General features: G+C 43.4%; 1 pseudogene; it reads right to left on the bottom strand.

Moving 5' to 3' along the window:
- Positions 1–2,267: 2,267 nt before the first annotated feature.
- Positions 2,268–2,589, bottom strand: LOC132541469 (small ubiquitin-related modifier 2-like; annotated as a pseudogene).
- Between the last annotated feature and the right edge of the window lie 2,516 nt (positions 2,590–5,105).

Below are 5,105 nucleotides of genomic sequence, written 5' to 3'. Positions count from 1 at the left end.
CCACCGTCATCAAAATAGCCTGGTACTGGAACAAAATTAGGCACACAGACCAGTGGAACAGAAGTGAAAGCCCAGAACTAAACTCCCACACAGCTAATATTTGATAAAGTAGCACAATTTATTAAGTGGAGGAAGGAGGCTCACTTCATGGGCAATTACAAGCTAGCTACAAAAAACTCAAGTAAAACTACCATAGTTGTGTGACCAAGGAACATGCCTAAAATGGATTTTCTAGTATTATTCTACCCTAAAGTCCTTAATGCCATCCATTCTAATCCTACTTTTTTTTTATTTTTGTCCTTAACCATTTTGCCTCAACTTAGGTCATGCAACCTTCCAGATACAAGTTACAGATGCTACCATGACTCCATCTCAACTTCTCTTGGAATACAACTTCACCACTGTGTCCTAGACCCTCATATTTCCAGAGCTCTGGTCCACTAGGGAAAGATAGAAACAAGCTGGGGGGCATGGATTGACCTGTCAACACCCATGTTCAGCAGAGAAGCAATTACAGAAGTCTGAGCGTATACCTTCTGCTCCACAAAAACAACTTTCATCCATACTCCCAGCAGGAAGATATGATGAAGGGGTCTTTGAACTCCAAATTCATTAGCACCCAGAGAGAGAGAGAGAGAAAGAGAGAGAGAGAGAGAGAGAGAGAAAGAGAGAAGGAAAAGAAGAGGAATGTATGATGTAATTATGATGCCATGAGTGGCTTGGAGTGGAAGAGAGGATTGATTTAGAATAAAAGGCAGCAAATATGTATAAATGTGGACAGACTGTTGTAGAGATGATGGTTGGCCCATGTCTATAACCTTAGGGGAATTTTGGTGGATTGCCATGGGGAGACCTTAGATTCAGAACTCTAGTAGTGGGAATGGTGTGGATTCAAACCCATGTTGACATGTAATTCTGTAAAAAAAAGTTTTTTTGAAAAAATATAATAATTTTTTTAAAAGAATGTTAGGAGGTGAACAAGAACTACTGGATAGTTGTTTTTTTTTTTTTTTTCATATATTGTGGCGCCCCATCAAGAATGCCAGGGATCCTGACATGGTCATCTCCTCTGGACCTGCATTCAGACTTCAAGGAAGCTGGGCACGAAGGACGAGAATGGGACAATGCATTCTCCCCCCCATTATTGTTACAAATAATTATACCGTCACAATTGATTAATAGTGCTTTGGCAGTGCCTGGTGGGAATGGAGAGTCAGAAGCACCCCCTCTCCCTTACACAGGGGCATATTTGAAAGTTACATTATGAAAGTGGGGAAGGTGGGTCAGCATAGACAGACAAAAAAAGTCATGTTATGACCTGCCCCTCAAAGAAAGAATGCAGAGATTGAGGCCTCCCAGGTACAAGTTGACATATCGAAACAAAGAAAGATTAATAGTTAATCTGTACCAGATCTAGATGAGCAGTGGCCCAGGACTAGGCAAAGATCTGTATGCTCCGCATAGTAGATTAATGATAGAAAGAGCCCTCAGCAAAAGTCAAAAACAATTCTAAGTATGACCTCCCCTGAGAACAGGGATATACTAAGTATTGTACCATTCTTTACAGTAAAAAGGGGTAGTGACATGTACCCAGCCAAAGCACAAGACTATGAAGTTTATTGCTACTTCCTTATGAGCTGGATGTTTATGTAACCTGAAAAAGTATAAAAGTAATGCAGTTTCACTATTAAAATGAGTCCAGATTTACCACCCATATAAGTGTGGTGTTTTCTGTTCTCCCTTGCACTGATTCCTGACCCACTGGGGAGGTCACCTTCCCAGACCCCTGACTCTCTTGCTGCTCATCTGCTGTGGTGGTCCACTGCAACATATGGCATAGAGTATTTACACCCATGAATTATCAGCCCATATCAAAAGAAACAAAGGAAGGAAGGAGGAAGTCAACTAACTGTTGTAGCTTTCTGATTACTTTGGCATTTAATTTGAGCACAGGTAGGCACAGACATTTGGTGTTGGATGAAGTGTAGTATATGTCTCATCTTTAAACATTATTCTATTATGTTCACTGCTATCATCTTCATTTGACAGGCATTGATGATTTACAGTTTAGCTGTGGGCACATGTGTAAATGTTTTCATTACATGAAGACAGGTGACTGACTACAAAGCAGTCTCACCACCACCTCAGGCGCTTTCTAGCACCATGTAGGAGCACCCAAAGGACCCTCCTCTGATCCCTTCCTGCTCTCCTTTTTCAGGATGTGGTGGAACCAAATTGTGGTTTTCTAATTGAGAATGTCTTCTTGGTCTGAAGGAACAGAGCTCTGGAGTAAAGTAGCAGGGTCCCTTTTTAGTAGACACCTCCTGCCTGGGGCTGGAACACATACATTGTATCTACACCCTCCATTTCCAACTGTGCAAGTGTATCTGTTTCATTGATTGGCTGCCCGTCAAATCGGAATCTGATCTGCCTCATTGACAATCACTGCCATTCACAAGAGGCTTTCATTAGCTTACTAAGTGGTGTCTGCCTCTTAATCTTAAACATTACCACCGAACCATCCTGACTCACCACCTTCAGATTAATGTGGTCCTTGTTCTCAGTCTTGACTCCTTCCTTGGGTTTTCGTCAGGTATGGTGAACTCCAGGGTCTCCTCACTTGACTCTTCACAAAAGAGGAACCAGGTCCACACCAAACCAGCACACAAGCAGCACCAGAAGTGGCAGAAGAGGGAGTCAGCAGTGGTGGAGGAGGGAGAGGATGTGCCAGAATACATTTATTTCTCTATCTCTCTGTATCCTATCTGTCTCCCACTAATTGTATCATCAGGCACAGTGAATTCCAGACCATCACTCCTGGTGGACTCTTTCCTGCTACCCAGTTTGGGGATTCTCAAACAGTAAGACATGGAGAGGGGAGGGGGAAGGGAGGGAGGAGGTATGGAGAGAGAGCATAATGGGGATACAACAAGAATCTGATTTTTTATATTTATTTACTTATTCCTTTTTGTCACCCTTGTTTTATTGCTGTAGTTATTGTTGTTGTTGATGTAGTACTTGTTGGATAGGGCAGAGAGAAAATTGAGAGAGGAGAGGAAGACAGAGAGGGGAAGAGAAAGATAGACACCTGCAGACCTGCTTTGCAGCCTGTGAACTGACTCTTCTGTAGGTGGGGAGCCAGGGGCTCAAATCAGGATCCTTAAGGCAGTCCTTGAATTTTGCACCACGTGCGCTTAACCCGCTGTGCTACTGCCCAACTCCCCAAAACTCTGATTCTTAAGAATTAAAGGTCCGGGTTCAGTGCCCTACACCACAGTCAGCCAGAGTAAGGCTCTGCTATGCAAATGAATGAATTAATGAATGAATGAATGAAGGAAGGAAGGAAGGAAGGAAGGAAGGAAGGAATGGATGAATGAATGAAGGAAGGAAGGAATGGATGAATGAATAAATGAATACATAAAACAAAAAAAACCTCTGATATTTTTTAATTATCTATTTATTCCCTTTTGTTGGCATTGGTGTAGTTATTATTGTTGTTATTGATGTCATCATTGTTGGATAGGTCAGAGAGAAATGGAGAGAGTAGAGAAAGACAGAGAGGGGGAGAGAAAGATAGACAGCTGCAGACCTGCTTCACTGCCCACCTGTGAAGCAACTCCCCTGCAGGTGGGGAGCTGGCGGCTCCAACCTGGATCTTTACACAGTCCTTGCGCTTTGAGCTCTAATACTTTTTAAGGTATCTTAGGGGCTAGAACTTAGATAATCATGGAAAGCAAATTGTGTGCTTTACCAATTGTCAGAGATGTACTCTTGAGAAGGAATCCCCAATGAGCAATGAGCTGTCACTATGACATTAGAAGCCTCGGGGACTCCCCATGGGTCTCCACTCTCCCTGACCCAGCTGTCCTCCAGGACACACAGACTGTCCCTGACTATGGATCCTCCTTACCTGGGGGGAACTTCCTGTTTGAGCAGGACATCAATTCCATCCATCACAGCTTTGAAACTTGGATTCTCAGGAAACCGGTCTTCAACCAGGGCTTCAGAGAGGTTTTTCAAAGGGCCACGTCTGCACTAGAGCCTTCAGGGTCTCCCAGTGTCTGAGTGTGTGTGCTTTCAAACAGATTAGGGAAGAGTTCTACAGGCAGGTCCCTTAAGGAAGAGATGGCCAAGTCATCCCTCAGCAGGCTCTAATTGCCCTGTCATAGGAGACTGGATGGTTTAAAGTTGCTCCTTTTTATCTCCTCAGGCAGCAAACCTGTGGGAATAGTCAAAGAAGAGGACATGTTTCTCAAGGTAAGCCATAAGCCACTTTCCAATGTCACTACCACCTAAACACACAGGACGCAAGTGTGGCAGCAAAGTGAGAATCTTGGCATGGTCTCCAGTTATTTCCCACACTTTCTCAGTCAGAGATGGTATGGATTAAAAAAAACAAATGGAAACACCACCATATGAAGTTTCATTTAATTTTACTTGAACATTTTATAAAGTGTTTTCTTTTTTTAGTATTTAAATTTATTTTACAATTTTCTCTTTAGAAAGAAAGATCAGAGCTCTGCTCAGTTCTGACTCATGGTGATGCTGTGGATTAAAAGCAGGGCCTTGGAGCCTCAGGCATGAGAGTTCTTTTGCATAACCATCTTGCTAGCAGATGGAGACTTGTCACAAGTGGCCTCCCCCAGGGCTCTGTTCTGGCTCCTACGCTATTTAATATTTACATCAATGACCTCCCAGAAACTTCTTCAAGGAAGTTCATCTACTCCGATGACATGTGCTGTGCAACTCAGGCATCCAAGTTCGACAACCTCGAGGAAACACTCACGAAAGACATGTCTCTGATATTTGATTACTGTAAAAAATGGTGACTAATCCCTAGTACTGCAAAAACGGTATCAACTGTTTTCCATCTACACCATGCCTCGGCCTCGCGTGAGCTTAATGTGAAGCTTGGCGATACGAGAATCCGGCATGCGCCCAACCAGTCTATCTTGGCGTTACTCTCGATCGCACCCTGTCATTTCACAAACATCTCATAAAAACTGCTGCAAAGGTGGGCGCGAGGAATCACATCATTGCAAGACTGGCCAGCTCCTCATGGGGCGTGAGCGCTTCCACACTACGATCATCATCTCTGGCATTAT

This window comes from Erinaceus europaeus, chromosome 11, assembly GCF_950295315.1.
Source record: "Erinaceus europaeus chromosome 11, mEriEur2.1, whole genome shotgun sequence".
NCBI classification, from domain to species: Eukaryota; Metazoa; Chordata; class Mammalia; order Eulipotyphla; family Erinaceidae; genus Erinaceus; species Erinaceus europaeus.
The sequence above is the reverse complement of the archived record's forward strand: the minus strand, read 5'-3'. Positions and strand labels throughout refer to the sequence as shown.